General features: G+C 38.5%; 1 long non-coding RNA gene across 1 annotated transcript in view; it reads right to left on the bottom strand.

Annotated features, from left to right (window-relative positions):
- Positions 1 to 16,611, bottom strand: part of LOC144300213 (uncharacterized) — a 69,578-nt gene extending 52,967 nt beyond the window's left edge. The window contains exons 1-2 of the long non-coding RNA XR_013366806.1: positions 16,546 to 16,611; positions 15,474 to 15,564 (exon numbers count right to left, since the gene is read on the bottom strand). This is a non-coding gene — a long non-coding RNA (uncharacterized LOC144300213). The remainder of the gene's footprint in view (positions 1 to 15,473; positions 15,565 to 16,545) is intronic.
- Between the last annotated feature and the right edge of the window lie 281 nt (positions 16,612 to 16,892).

Genomic DNA, 16,892 nt, shown 5'->3' with positions numbered 1-16,892 from the left:
AACTTTGGCACTGTTGACATTTTGGACCATATAATTCTTGGAGATGGGGACTTTCTTGTGTATTGTAGGATGTTTAGCAGCATCACTGGGCTCTACCCACAGATGCCAGAAACAACCACACTGTCCCAGTTAAAATGATAACCAAAAATGTCTCGTAAACATCCTCTGGGGGCCAGGGGGGCAAAGTTGTCCCCTACTGAGAATCACTGAGCTAGATATAAATGTATGTCTCACACATAGAGAGTCAAAGCTGGCACAATGGCTTTGTTCTGCATTAGGAACTCATACTTCTCTTTGTTTTGCCATCTTCAGGACCTACCCTCATCATATGGGGCCACAGATCTTACTCAAGTATCCTGATTCTAGGAGAGCAAGGAAAATGGTGCTGCAAACTAACTGTAAAAAAAAAAAAAAAAAAAAGTTCCCAACTGAGGGACATTGGCTCTGACTAGAGTTTATGGATTTCCATGTTGTAAATACTCCTACCATGGCTGACATTAAACTACCAACAGCTTAATAACTGGCTTGCAAGATTACTGAATGTCTTAACAATCAACTTTTATAAGGCAGTTTTAGTGGGAAGCAGCATACCACAGACAGAAGAAAGGGAAAAAGGAAGGAGAAGGTACAGTTTTCTGTTTAATGGTAAAGTGAAGTTTCACTTCTGTTCATGCCGATGGAACAGAACTTAGTCATGTGTTCATCCTAGGTGCAAGGAGGCTGAAATTCCATATTTATTCTGGTCAGCATATATCCAGCCAAAGAATCAGGGAATTTATCACTAGGAGAGAGAGAGAGAGAGAGAGAGAGAGAGAGAGAATATTTATTACAGGAAAAATTTCAGCCTCTACTATAGTAGTATTTGAAAACTGACCAGAAATCTCAGTGAATTTTATTTAAGAGGATCTTAGAAATCTCAGCAGAAGAGATATATCACAGACTTGCTCCAACAATCAATGGTTCCTCATACAGCTAATATCAGAGGATCTGGGGGACTATTCTTGAATTTCTTAAATTGAAGGTACATGTGTCTCTAAAATTCTGTATTTTTAGCTCAAGTTGTTTGAATTTGAAGTTGGTCACCTATGTTCTTCACCTTTTGGACTCACTAGGAAATAAATACCAGAGAATTTTGGAATTAGAATAGGCTTAATGATGATAATGATAACAATTATAATAGATAACATGTGTCAGTCACTTTCTAAATATTTTATATATTTTATGCTAATTTAATCTTTACAACAACCCTACATAACAAGTACTGTTATTATCCTCACATTTGGATGAGGAACCTGAGGGACAAATAGGTTAAGTGACTTACCTAAAGACATCCAGTGAATAAGAAGTGGGGCCAGGATTCATAGAGATTATTCTAATTTTCTCTGTGCATTCACCTTCATTTCCTTATAGATCTCCTCCTATGTGGAGGAGCTGAAAAGTAAAAGTCCCAGATTCCTCTTCAGCTGAAGTTCTGGGTAGACCCTGCCCTCTGAGTCATCAACCTCACATCAGTGAAACAGCTCAATGGAGGCAGCATTACTAGTAAAAGCAGCTATTTCCTGGCCACATCTAAGGTGGTGTGACCTTAAAACCAAAAATCCAGTGACAACTCCTCCAAAATTTGCAGAGAATTGTAAGGATGACAATTTCTGTATTAATCCTGCTCTGCTTTAGATACTAAGGGTGGTTTGTTTCCTGTGCTAGACTTTACAGACAACAAAAACTGAGGCTGAAATGGGAGAAGCATGCCTGTTCTGAGATCATAAAAAGCCAGATCTAGCATAAAACTGTGTTAGCATAGTAAGAGTTTCAGTGATACAGTGGCAAGTTGGATGTGAGTTTTAAAGATTTTAAATTTTATTTATTTTAGAGAGAGATTGAGAGAGAGAGAGAGAGGAAAGAGAGAGCATGAACATGTAGGGGGAGGAGCAGATGGAGAGAATCTCAAGCAGACTCCCAGCTGAGTGTAGGGCCCAATGTGGGACTCAACCCAAGGATCCTCAGATCATGAACTGAGCCAAAACCAAAACTGATGCTTAACTGAATGAGCCACCTAGGCACCCCTGGCTTTGAGTTTTAGACTTAGGTTTGCCACTTACTGGTTCTGGAAACTTGGTAGGTTTTTCTTTTTGTTTTTATAATTTCCTCATTTGTAAGATGGAGATAATAACTTTTCCTTTTTAGGATTGTTGTAAAGATGGAATGATTTATCAGAGAGTCATTTTGGTGCTAATGACAGATCCAAAATAATAGTTGACTAAACAAGATGGAAGTTTGTTTCTCTGTAATGCAAAAGTCCCAACACAGTTCAGGCCTGGGATGGTAGTTGTCTGATCCTCAGAATCCAGGCTCCTACCCTGTTGTTTAACAATGATGAACATTTATCGTCTAGTTGTGTCTAAGATGCCTATTTCCACATCTTAGCAGTGGGAACATATAGTTCATCTACTATTCTTACATGAAACAACAGGGTGAAGTTGTAGTCAGTGTGGTTCTTCTTTTAAGGACAAGATATAGAAGCTGTGCACATCATTCCACTCAGGCCCCCTTGTCTGGAAATTAGACATACTGTCACACTTTTGCTACAAGTGCCATCTTAAAATTGTAGCTACCAGCTGAGCAGTTATGGTCTCAATTAAAATTCTTAACTCGAGGATTGGGAAGATGGCAGAGTAGGAGGACCGACCCTGAAGTCACCCTGTCCCATGTTACAACTAGGTATCATCAGCATTCAAGTCAATAAACTGGAGAGCGATCCAAAGACTGACAGAACAAACTCCACAACTAAACATAGAGAAGAAGCTGCATCTGAAAGGGTAAGAAGGTCAGAAAGGCAGACAGAGACTGCCCACAGGAGGGAGGAAGCTGTGCAGGTGGAGAGGGAAGAGACATGAGCCCTTGCACCATGGAGCTCACACAGGGAAGACTAATCACCATAACATTTGGCTTTAAAAACCAGAGGGGCTAGGGATCCCTGGGTGGCTCAACGGTTTGGCCCCTGCCTTTGGCCCTGAGGTGCAATCCTGGGGTCCTAGGATCAAGTCCCACGTCGGGCTCCCGGCATGAAGCCTGCTTCTCCCTCCTCCTGTGTCTCTGCCTCTCTGTGTGTGTGTCTATCATAAATAAAAATAAATAAATAAATCTTAAAAAAAAAAAAAACAGAGGGGCTGAATCACCTGAGTTTGTAAAACTAGTGGGACTTGGAGTCTGGAGCTTTAAAAGTCAGCTGATTCGGCATGAGGCAAGCTGGGAAGGTGAGTGATAGCTGGATCATCACGCTCAAAGAGACAACAGACTGCCTGGACAGGAAATAAAAAGGGCAGTTTACACAAAACCAGGGGCAAATGGGAGACACATCTGTTTATACTGATTTCAGAGCACATTGGAGGACTTCAAAGATGAAGGAGCACCAGGCAATATTCCTCCCCCATCCTGAAGTATAAACACAGAACCACCTGCAGGAGGCAAGATGACACAGACACTTGCTACCTAACCTGCTATCAGTGCACTATGCTCACAAGGTATCCCAAGGACTCGCCTACTCCAAGCCTGCTAGCCTTGGCCGAGTTCAGGGTAAATTTTGTTAAAGCTGTGTACATGCCCCACACAGCCACTGGGTGCACAGCTGCTTCCACACTGCACACCCACCCCATGCCCAGCCACTGTCATGTGCTACACCCAGCCTCATGTCCCTGACTACCCTGGCATGCAGTTCCCAGCTATCACAGTACTTTGGGTGATACAGCATAGGAATAGTGGTCCAATACAAATTTGGTAACACTGTTGCTCTGCTCCCAAGTTCCCCAGAGGGAACACCCCCTCAGAACTTGCCTACCTGGCTCTCACTAACACCACGGAGAACAATCACAGCTCACAACAGGCAGAGAGTCAGGGAAGACGACTGCATTGAAAGGAAAAGTGACTCAGATACAATAGCAAGGAGTAAGCATCACACATAGGGTACTCTCTTGAAGTGCCAGGTTCTGGTGAAGAGGGGACACTGCATTGCAGGAGCTCTTCTTCATAGAGTTACTACTTTCAAGAGCAGAAGCTGACTTTCTGACTTTTTCTAGACATAGCTGGCTTTCTTCACACACAGAAATAGACACAGAGAGGCAGACAAAACAAGGAGAGAGAAATGTATCCTAAATGAAAGAGCAGGAAAAGGCCACAGCCAGAGATATAAGTAGCATATCTGATAGAGAATTTAAAGCAAGGATCATGAGGCTACTCACTGGACTTGAGAAAAGAATAGAAGACATGAGTGAGACCCTTAATACAAAATAAGACATGACATAGCAGATAATAAAAGGCTCAATAAAATGAGAAGTAAAATGAGAAACACACTTGATCGGATGAACAGCAGGTTGGAAGAAGGAGAGCAATGAGTTACTTGGAAGACAGAATAATGGAAAGTAGTCAAACTGAACAAAAGAGAGGAAAAAGAATTACACAAAACAAGAATAGACTTAGAAAACTCAGTGGTTTCTTCAAATGTAGTATTTATATTATAGGAGTACCAGAAGAAGAGAGAGAGAAAGGGACAGGAAATTTATTTGAAGAAAATGTAACTGAAAACTTCCCCAATATGGGGGGGGGGGGAGGGAAACAGATATCCAGATCCAGGAGGCACGAAGAACTTCCATCAAATCAACAAAAACAGATCCACACCAAGACACATTGTAATTAAAATGGTAAAACACAGTGACAAAGACAATATTTTAAAAGTAACAAGACAAAAATCAGTAACTTACAAGGGAAAACTTATAAGACTAGCAAGAGACTTTTCAACAGAAACTTTGTAAGCCAGGGGTGCTTAGGTGGCTCGGTCAGTTAAGCATCTGCTTTTGGCTCAGGTCATGATCCTGAGGTCCTGAAATTGAGCCCACATCAGTTTCCCTGTTCAGCGGGGAGTCTGCTTCTCCCTCTCCTGCTCCTCCTGCTTGTGGTCTCTCTTTCTCTCTCTCTGTCAAATAAATAAAATCTTCTTTATTTTTTTTAAAAAAGAAACTTTGCAAGCCAGAATGGAATGATATGATATATCCAAATGCTGAATGGGAAAAATCTTCAGCTGAGAACATTCTATCCAGCAAGGCTACCATTCTGAATAGATGGAGAGATAAAGAAATTCCCAGACAAACAAAAACTAAAGAGTTCATGACCACTAAACCAACCCTGCAAGAAATATTAAAGGGGATTTGTTGAGTAGAAAGGAGAGACCAATGCAGAGGTAGGAAACACAAAAGCAATAAAAATAAATATTTCTGTAAAAAAAATCAGTTAAGAAACTCACCAAAAAAAGGGTATTAAAATATAATAGCTGGGCAGCCCAGGTGGCTCAGCAGTTTAGCACTGCCTTCAGCCCAGGGCGTAATCCTGGAGACCTGGGATCGAGTCCCATGGTCGGGCTCCCTGCATGGAGCCTGCTTCTCCCTCTACCTTGTCTCTGCCTCTCTCTCTCTCTCTCTCTTTGTCTTTCTCTGTCTTTCATGAATAAATAAATTAATTTAAAAAAATAAAATATAATATAATAACATATACCTAAAATGTGGGGAGAAGAGGAGAAAAGAATGAATTCAAACTTCATTTACCATTTACTTTATAGACTGCCGCATGCAGAAGAGATTATATGCAAATCTAATGATAATCATATATCAAAAGCCACTAATGAATATGCAAAGAATGAAGAGAAAGAAAGCCAAACATATCATTAAAGAAAATCAAATCAGTAAAACATGAAAGATAAGAATCAGAGAAAATATTCAGAAACAACAACAACAAAACAAGTAATAAAATGGCACTACTAAATACATATCAATCAGTAATTACTCTGAATGTAAATAGGTGATGGGAGTCATTAAGGAGTACATTGTCATGATGTGTACTAGGTGATGTATGGAATGGTTAGATCATTATATTGTAAACCTGAAACCAATATAACTATATGTTAAATAACTGCAATGAAAATAAAAACTTTAAAAATATTTAACTTTATTACTAATAGTATGTAAGAAAGATATCATGACCATAGGGGATGACTAAAGTCTCTGCCACAGATGGGATAACATAGGCTAAGCACCTGGTACATGTACAGTAATAACACACATTCATATTGGCATCCTCTATTTTATTGTCTTAGGATCTTTTATCTCCTAGAGATAATATTATTCCAGATTTTGGTTGCAAAGGTAATAGCTTGGAATTCTGTTACCTGAACATTTTAGGAACTATGATTTATCTCTAAATCAAGAATGTGACATAGATTCCAAGCCAAACGCTAAGAGAAAGTGTCATTGTCCTTATAAAATGCTTTTGTGTTCATATATTCTGTTGCAGAAAAATAATAATAAATCATGACATTCTGGAAAGTTACTGGGGCCTTATACACATTTCAAGCTCTATGGCAATTCCAGGTGGCATGTTTGCTTTTGCAGAACTCTGAAATCCTCAATGCTGCTGATGGCTATAAAATTGTCCTTTTTTGTTTGTTTGTTTGTTTGTTTTTTTATATAAAATTGTTCTAATTATTTCTTTCAAACAATGAATTCTAGAGTTAGCAGTAAACCTAATCAGTAGAACACTGATTCAGTTCGGTTGAGTGGCCTAGTAGCTCATCCAAGAAGATTTTTTATATCTCACAATTTTAACTTTAATAAGTAAGAAGAAAATAGGGAAATCATGGGAATTGGAATGGAATGGCCCTTAGAAAAATTGTGTAGTGAACAAGCTTGTCTTCAACATTTGCCCATATTCCTTTTTAGGTTTCCTTCTTCCTTTCCGTGGCAGTGCCCATTCCTCCAGGTTTCCGCTCCTCCAGGTGTATCTCATCTCTCGGTCTTGTTGGTAAAGAGCTAATTACCTAATACTACTCCCACTTTGGAGATGAAGCAAACTCTTATCTCAAAGACATGAAACCCAAATGCCTGAGAAAAGGGTACCAGAGGTATTTGGGATAGAAGATTTTTCTTTGTACTCATAAACTTACACCATGTTGGCAGCAATTCCCCATATATAGAAGTACCACCTGGTTAGATTTACTGGAAGCTATTTCTATTTTGGAGGCAAAATTGGCATGTGGATATAAGGATAAGTAACTAGGCAAGGGTCATTTAGCCTGCTTACGAGACTATTAAAATATTTCAAAAAGTTTGGAGTGGACCCTGGATTATAGTTGTTAATACTATTATTCTTGATGAGAGCAGAAAGAGGAATATCCATACCTCTCTGAGAATTTTCTTTTTTTTTTAAGAAAAAAAAAAAAGATTTTATTCATGAAAGATACAGAGAGAGGCAGAGACACAGGCAGAGGGAGAAGCAGGCTCCATGCAGGGAGCCCGACGTGGGACTCGATTCTGGGACTCCAGGTTCACGCCCTGAGCCAAAGGCAAATGCTCAACCGCTGAGCCACCCAGGCATCCCTCCCTGAGAATTTTCTATTTCTGTAGTCGATCATACCACATGGAGTATTTGAAGTGGCTCTGCCTAGAGAAATGGCAGAAATCACCAAAGATATTTAAGGGGCACCTGTGTGGCTCAGTTGGTTAAATGTCTGCTTTTGGCTCAAGTCATGGTCCCAGGGTCCTGGAATGGAGCCCCATGTCGTGCTCCCAGCTCAGCAGGAGTCTATTTCTCCCTCTCCCCACGCTGCTCATGCTCATGCTCTCTCTCTCTCAAAGAAATAAACAAACCAACAAATAAAAAATATTTTTTTAAAGATATTTAAATACCTTCTCCTGCTTCCTATATGGTTTCACTCTCTATAAGTGGGTTCAGGGGTAATTTTTTGTCCTCAACACTTGGACCAATGGCTGGAGAACTAACTGCTGATAGAAGATGACATTTTGGGGGGAAATTTTTAAAAATATTTTATTTATTTATTCATAAGAGACACACAGAGAGAGGCAGAGACACAGGCAGAGGGAGAAGCAGGCTCCCAGCCTGTTGGGGGACTTGATTCTGGAACCCCGGGATCACAACCTGAGCCAAAGGCAGATGCTCAACTGCTGAGTCACCCTGGCATCCCTCCACTCTACAATTCTTAAGGAAAATTGTGAAGTGACTAAAATGCAGATGTTTAAGATTAAAAACCTAAATGTTGACTTTGTAATATGAAGTCCTTTTGTTTTTAGTCAGGGTGCCATTCTTGTAGATTTTAATTCTATGGGAAATATTGCTCCTCTCAAAGATTTAGCTTGGGTGCATCGTACCTATAAGGTAGAGATGTGTGGCTAAGCAGTCACCCATAGGGAAACAAGGCTGCAGGCAGGCAGGAGCTTCACCTCACACCTCACACTCAGAATTTCCAGGGTAAACAGCTTGGGATCATGTTCCAGACTATCCTCTGCAATAAAAAATTATCTGGCCTAAAAATGTCAACAGTGCCATGATACCGTGTTAAAGATGAAGAAACTAGGCCCACACAGACTAAATAATGTGTCCAAGGATGCGCAGTCAGCAGGTGGCTGTGTGGCACTTGGCACCTAGAGGGTTCTGAATCAGGAGCCTTCTGCATCCAGTCTGGAGTGAAGGCCCAAGTGCACCTCAGTCATGACAACACACCCAGGTTTGCTTTTTTTTCTTCTAAATTAAGCACTCTTGTTTAATTTTTCCCTACTAAAATTGAGTTCAGCTGTCATAAAGAATATATAGAGCTTGGCTTATTTTTCCCCCAGTGTGATTTCATTTAAGCATTGAAGTTTGGCTCGTTTTTATTTTATTTTTGGACCAGGATTGAGGTACCTTTATAAATGATTCTTAGATTAGCTCTCTCTAATTACGGATCAGTGCACTGTGTTCTAGATTGTGTTCAGTCATTGTGATTTATCAGCCAGTGATTTATCCTAAGTGTCTATCACTGTCTCTTGTCATCTTTTTCCTATCACTTCTTTCCCCCCACTGATTTTAATTCAGAGATTTCTTTTGATCCATGAATAATGCTTTTTAAATGACTAAAATCACCCAAAAAAGGATGGGATGTATTTGAGAGGGCAAAATTCAGGTCTGATCATATATTTGACAAATAAGGAACAAATAGGTGGGGATGCCTGGGTGGCTCAGTGGTTGAGTATCTGCTGTTGCTCAGGTCGTGATCCCAGGGTGCTAGGATCAAGTCTCTCATCAGGCTTCCCTCAGGAATACTGCTTCTCCCTCTGCCTATGTCTCTATCTCTCTCTCTGTGTCTCTCATGAATGAATATATAAAAATCTTAAAAAAAAGAAATTGGTGTACAGAATATCATATGAGAAAGAATAAATAAAATATGAATAACACCTTTTATGTTAATAATATGTGGTTATATTTCCATTTAGAAATTTTACTTCTATACATTTTCAACTGAGAAATGATTTGATATGATTTATAAAAGACTCATTTTACAGAATTTATAAATCTGGAAAATAATGTAAGTTTCTTAAGATGTATTTCATTAGATTTACAGTCTTTTTGGCTTTGCATTTCTCATCATCTCATATTTGGAATACCTCCAATCCTCTTAACGGGCTTGTCTACTGCTAATGAAATGTCCCTCACATTTTTCCTCCATCAGAGTACACGTTCTAAAATTTAAATCTGATCATATCATTATCCTACTTAAAATTCTTCGACTATTTCCATAAACTTTCCAAAGCACTTCTTGAAACATGCAAGACCCCCACCTACCCAGCAAACCCCCTTCCTTCCGGGCTTCCCTTACTCAGGCCAAATGGAACTATTTGTAGTTTCTTATACAAGCCAGCCTTTTTGGTGCCTCGCTACATTTGCATTTGGAGTAGGCTCATTGCAGACTGTGTACAAATAAACTCACTTATTTTCTAAAATGCAAATAATGCCCCTTCTGTGAAATGTCCCATAATAACCTCTATATGCCTCTATTATAATATTTAACTATATTGTATTTTAATTATCTATTTACCCATCTGCCTTGTCTACTAAATGTTGAATTCCTCCTCAGCAGGGCCTTCCTTTTTTTTTTTTTTAAGATGTATTTATTTATTTGAATACATGCATCTCTGGCCCATGCATGGATTGCTGTGGTGATGAACGCTTTGAGATTTATATAAGTCTTTGGGCTTCAACTCACAGGGGTTCTTCATATTCTGAGGGAAAGGGCCAGTTCCCAGACAACCTTTATTTGAAAGACACAGAGACAATGAGAGAGAGAGAGAGAGAAAATATATATAGAGAGAGAGAGCATGAATGGAGTGAGGGGCAAAGGGAGAAGCAGACTCCTACTGAGCAGGGAACCAGATACAAGACTCCATCCTGGAACTCTGAGATCATGACCTGAGCCAAAGACAAAGACAGATACTTAACTGACTGAGCCTCTTTTTTTTTTTTTTTTTTTTTTTAAAGATTTTATTTATTTATTTGAGAGACAGAGATAGAGAGAGATAGAGAGAGAGGGAGAGAGAGGAGGACCTTCCTGATCATGTTTGAACATTCCCTATTTTACATTCTGGAATATAGTAGATGCTCAATGAATTTTTTTTAAAGATTTTTTTTATTTATTCATGAGAGACACACAGAGAAAGGCAGAGACATAGACAGAGGGAGAAGCATGTGCTCCTCACAGACTGGGGATCACACCCTGAGCTGAAGGCAGATGCTCACCACAGAGCAACCCAGGTGTCCCTCAATGAAAATTTTTTGAGCAAGAGAATGAATAAGAAAATACATGTTGAATATATCAAATTACACTAGAGTCAAATTTAATCAATTTCAAGCACTCCTCTTGATCTCTTAACCTTTTTTGTTGTTGTTGTTAACACATTCTGTAAAGAGATTTATCTCAAAGTTTAGTTGTAGAATATTTAAAATGTAATTCAGGTTATTATTACAGGCTAAGCAAAATTACCTATATTCATTTTTGTGAGTATTGGAATATTTTGATAAGCAAATAGAATATAGAAATGCATTCAAAATAAACTCAAATAGCATGACTTGAAGTGCTGTTATCTCAAAATTTCATTACTCTGCAAACATATTTTCAATGTTCATCAATCTAGTGGTAAATTACTACTAGAACAATATTTTAGAATCTCACTTCTAAAGAAGTCTTTTACCAGCTAGAAGGAGGCTAGTTTCTGCTGAATTATTTCATATTTTATGTGTATATTTAGAGGACTAAATTGAGCTTAGCTTTAGTCATGCTTACTTTAAAGGGAAAAAAACCAATAATTTTCTTCCAGAAATGTCCTTGTGGTCATTTTCTTTTCCATATAATTAGTTACCTGTGAGAGCCCTGTTATTTAGTTAGTATTCGTCATAATTTCCTGCCCTGAGAAAATCTCATACATTAAATTCCAGTTTTGCAGAGTGTTTGCTGCATAATGTTTACAAAAGAAAATGAGGAAGAAAATTACATTATGAGGAATAGCCCTACTGTGAGGTATTATTTTTAAAACAACAGAAAATGTTACTACAACAGAGGTGGTGAGAAATAGGATAGCCATGAAGAAAACAGGTAACATTTTATCAAACCAAATTCTGATGGAATGAGTCAAATCAGTGTGCTGGAAGTCACTTCCTGTTAACAGACCTTCACACACCCAGGGGTCACCAGAAATGGGAGCATCTCAATTTTACTCTCAACTTTATCATTGATTTGTGACTTTTGTTTGTAAAATGCGAAGAAATGGTTGCTTGCTCAGTACTGTCAAGGCAGTGTTTAAAGGAGCTATGTGAGCTTCTTCTGACAAGTGTAAAGTCATCCCTCTTTTTAGAAGTAGTGGATTTAGAAGTAGTAGTAAGATCAGGGCTCACTAAAGACATGGGTCAAAACAGAAATAAACCAACACTATGGCAAACTCTTGAGGGAGAGCCAAGCTTTAGGAGAAATAAATAGGTACTTTACCTTGACCCCAGATCATTTAAAAACAAGGTAACTAAAAAATAGTTCTGAGAATTATTGTTTAGTATTTTCAAATGCATTTTTAAAGTTTATGTCAAAGAGCTAACATCCCATTGAAAAGAAAGCTTTAGTTATTTTAAATAATGTTAAGAGGTTATGTCTGACAGCAATCCACTGGAGGGCAGTATATAGCAAGAGTTATGGCTGATTGCCTGGAATATTGATTTGTTTCAGAATATAAACTGAATATCACATTACAGCTTAATTTTAAAAAATGACACACAGTCTACTGTCTGTTTTAAAGTTTAAAAAGATTTCCTACATTAGGTGCCTGGATAAGTCTGCATATTTCCATTTGGTGTGAAGAATGATGGGGCTGATTATTTGTTGAAAGCATTTCTGTCTTCCTGACAAATCAAAGTGTGAATTCAAGTTTCTCTACTCAGTTGAGCAGTGATGCATTTCAGTCTGGCTAGACTTTAATTTATACTGTTTCCCTAAGGAAAGAAACCAGGTTTCCAGAGACAGCTGTCATTAATTGAAGTTAGGTCACACCACCTCACATGTCTTGACCTCAGAACATGGAGTACAGTGGTCTTGATCATATCAGCTGCTGTATAGCACACGTTTCCTTAACAAAATGTATTTAATTTGATTTCTGAGCATCAATGACACATCTGTGAGAGAGAGTTTAGAATTCAAATTGCCATTTAACTGTAAAGAAATATTACAATTGATGAAAACTAGCATCTTTTGCTATAATAATATCTACTTTCTCACCTATAGTTCCTTCCTACCTCCAAAAATTCATCCAGTCACTCATATTCCATAAATTTACTCAATATTTATTGTTTTCCTACAATGTATATGCTCTGCAAGCCTTGGGGTTAAAGATGAGCATGAAATTTCTGTTTAGAAGAATGGAATAGGACATAAACTCTCAGAATATTAGGACTTGGTGAGCCTTAGATGTCCTCAAATAATAATAGCAGGTATGTGTATAGCAATCTGAACCAGGCACTTGTTCTGAGCTATTTTCATAACAACCTTGTGAGGTAAGTTCCATCATCATCATCATCATCATCATCCCATCATTATCACTACCATCATCATTACCATTATCATCATCATCATTCCCACTTACAGATAGGTACATTGAGGCATAGGAAGATCAAGTCCTTTGCCCATGGTCACACAGAATGAATGACAGAGCCAAAATCTGCAACTTGCTCCAGACCCCATGCTCTGAACAACTGATGAATATATTTAAGAGGAGAGGTTCCAAGTGAAGCAAAAGTCAGCTTGGAAAATAGGTAATTTAAGGATGGTGTTTTGCTTTTGTGAGAGAGAAAATGTACTAGACAATTAAGGAAATGTTCTATTAGGCTATTGCTCTAGGGAGAATGCTCATTAATGAATGTCTCAAAAAAGAGGGAGAGAATTTAGTAGTCCAGACAGGACTCTCCCTTAACATCCAGAAGAAACTCTGGCCCATGCATGGATTGCTGTGGTGATGAACGCTTTGAGATTTATATCAAGTCTTTGGGCTTCAACTCACAGGGCTTCTTCATATTCTGAGGGAAAGGGCCAGTTCCCAGACAACCTAGAGTCCTAATAGGGATCTGGGCAGTGATCTAGACAGATTATACGGAAGATAAGAAAGACCTTTTACAACCACTTTTTAAAGCAGGCCAATAATCTAAGAAAAATTTTCCATATTAACTGAGAAGACAAAATTCTGTCTTTGTACTAGTATAACGTTTGTTAGGAAATTTTTTTTTAAGATTTATGTATTTATTATTTGAGAGAGAGTGAGAGAGTGCACACACACTGGGTGGGAGGAGGGGGTAGAGAATCTCAAGTAGATTCCCCACTGAGCATGGAGCCCAACATGGGGCTCCAACTCAGGATCCTGAGGTCATGACCTGAGCCGAAATCATAAGTCATATGCTTAACTGATTGAGCCACCCAGGTGCCTCTGTTATAAAATTTTTTGAAAATCTTATAAATAAATTCATTGTGGTAGGCAGGAAAATGGCCCCTCCAAGATGTCCACTTCCTAATTCCTGAAACCTGTGAATGTATTATGTTACAGGACAAGAGGGAATTAATTCCGTTGCAGAGGGAATTAAGGTTACCGATCATCTGACCTTAAAATAACAGAATTATCCTGGATTACCTGGTGGACTCAATGTAATCACAATGGTTGTTTAAATGTGAAAGAAAGGCAGAGGTGTCAATGTCAGAATGATGTAATGTGAGAAAGACTAACTGGTTATTACTGGCTTTGAAGATGGAGAGAGGCCATGAATCAAGGATTCCAGGCAGCCTCTACAAGGGTAAAAGGAAAAAAAAATCGCTGGTCTCCTAGAATCTCCACAAGGAGTGCAGCACTGCTATCTTGATTTTAGCCCAGTGAAACCCATTTTGGACTTTTGAACTGTTTTTAGCTACTTAAGTTGTGGTAATTTGTTATAGCAGCAAAAGGAAATTAATATGCCCATCAAACGTTAGTCAACTTTGACCATTACAAAAAGATAAAAAAATCCCTTTTAGCATACCCTCCACAACTTTTTGTATTCATTTGGGTTTTGTCCTACATTTTTCTCTTCTTATTCTGAAGCAACAAGTCATATTACCTTAGAGCAAAACTACTCTCATCTCCTTAACACAAACACATCTCTCACAGTGCAACTTCTCAAAGTGGCAAAAATGAACGTGTTCTTTAACAGACCCAAATACATACTCTCTCTGTACCAAACAAATAAGAGGCAAAAATATAACCACAATTATGCTTAGTAACTAATGTTTCAGTATTCTGTTTCACCTAGAAATGATCTAGGTTCTAGTAAATGTTAAATTTTTTTTTTTAATTTTTATTTATTTATGATAGTCACACAGAGAGAGAGAGAGAGAGGCAGAGACACAGGCAGAGGGAGAAGCAGGCTCCATGCACCGAGAGCCCGATGTGGGATTCGATCCCGGGTCTCCAGGATCACGCCCTGGGCCAAAGGCAGGCGCCAAACCGCTGCGCCACCCAGGGATCCCCGGGTTCTAGTAAATGTTAACTTTATTTATTTATTTATTTATTTATTTATTTATTTATTTATTTATTTATAAAAGACAGACAGAGAGAGAGAGAGAGGCAGAGGGAGAAGCAGGCTCCATGCAGGGAGCCTGACGTGGGACTTGATCCCGGGTCTCCAGGATCATGCCCTGGGCTGAAGGCGGTGCTAAACCACTGAACCACCCAGGGATCCCCTGTTAACTCAATTTAATATCAATACAAGGTCTTAAGTCACCTAAAAATCTTAGAAATTATCTTCAAGTTGACATATTACAGAACACTGATACTGTTTGTAATTAGGAGTCTGCCTAAGTTGATGTTTGGCTGCTGTGGACAAGTTGATAGGAAAGACCACGTGCTTCCTTCTTTGCTACTGGTGGGAAGTTTAAACCATGCCAAGCCCCTGCCTACATGCAGGAATTTCACTCCAGCCCCTCCCCTAGCCACCATAAAAGACCCATGCCAGTCTCCTTGTTCTCTTTCAAGCCACTTTGAACCTGTTTGGGAGGCCTGCCCTGCTCTCTCCAGAAAGCCTCCTAATGTGAGTAATATTCCTACCTTCTTGGTCTTCCTGTGGCATGATCAGTTTCCAGTCTGAACCACATTTTGGGTGGATATCCATTGTTTCTTTGCAAGAGTGTCTACAAAACTGTTGAAATAAAATTTGTCAAAATTATGATTCAGTTTTGGTTAAATATTGGTTAAATGTTAAAATAAACATTTTTTATAATCTCAACATTTAGTAGAAGTAGTATCTTTTTCAATCAGCAAACCTGCAAATGTTTAGGAAAAATATACTAAATAGAAAAAAGGTCTACATGTATATTATACTTAACCTTGATCTAATAGAAAATATGTAGCTGCTTTTAATTAAATCAAAATAATGAGTCTTGTTTGCCAAGGATTTACCTAAATTATGTGCACATGAATTCTTGAAACATTTGTGGGCTCAATTCTATAACGATACCTCTTTTTTAACATTGAAAATATTTGAGGTTTAATTTCCTTAAATCCAGATATTTTGGGAATATTCAGCTTACATAAGTGCTTTTTATCACTAAGTCAATCAGAGTAGGGCTCCTTTAAGAGATTTTATAATCTAAGTTATTAATACCATGAAGGGTAGGAAAATGCTGTATACTTACACAGTGAGATATAAGGACCTTTTCGAATTACAGATATATAAACAGACAGACACAAATAGAGAGCTTATAACTTTATTTTAAAAAATTCAGTCCTGAGTCAAGCATAAACACAGAAACAAAATATCACTGGTCTAAATAGGGTTTTATTCGTAGTGGGTATAAATTCCTAGTTGATTTTAACTCAAGACAGGGAAAAAGATAAACAGAAAAGATGAACACACCACATTCGCTGTCTTTCAACCAAGAAAACTAGATCCCTATAAACCACTGATATATTTACAGAAACCACAAAATGATCAGACCATGAAAGCAGAAGAATCTAGCACCAGATATGAAACAAGTACTCAAAAGGTATTGAATCAAATCTTCATCATGGTATGAATGGACAAGAGTCCAGAACACAGGATTAGGAACCGAGCTCACTTTTGGCTCTCTGGATCACCACACAGGACTGAAGCACAATGGCTCTGAGGGGGTCTCATTACCTGGTAGGGGTAAACAGGATCCTGAGGCAGGGACAAATAATATCTGAGTTGTGGCACCAAACCCTGAAAGACAAAATGCTCCAGACAGTTAAGGAAATAGTTTTATTCACGCCATTGCAACAGAGACAACATTCATTCTGATAAAGATCTCAAAGATGGACAAAACTTGGAGTTTTATAAAACATGAGAGTCTTTGAGGAAGAGTAGAGAGGAGTCTTAACTCAGAGACATGGTGGTCTTTTGCAGTTACCTGGTTAGTTGTTTAGCCATTTTGTCCCTTCTCAAACAAAGAATTACAAAAGGATGGGGAGGTTTCTCAGCTGTCACTGCTCTCAGGAGCACAAGGC

This window comes from Canis aureus, chromosome 28 (genome assembly GCF_053574225.1).
Source record: "Canis aureus isolate CA01 chromosome 28, VMU_Caureus_v.1.0, whole genome shotgun sequence".
NCBI classification, from domain to species: Eukaryota; Metazoa; Chordata; class Mammalia; order Carnivora; family Canidae; genus Canis; species Canis aureus.
The sequence above is the reverse complement of the archived record's forward strand: the minus strand, read 5'-3'. Positions and strand labels throughout refer to the sequence as shown.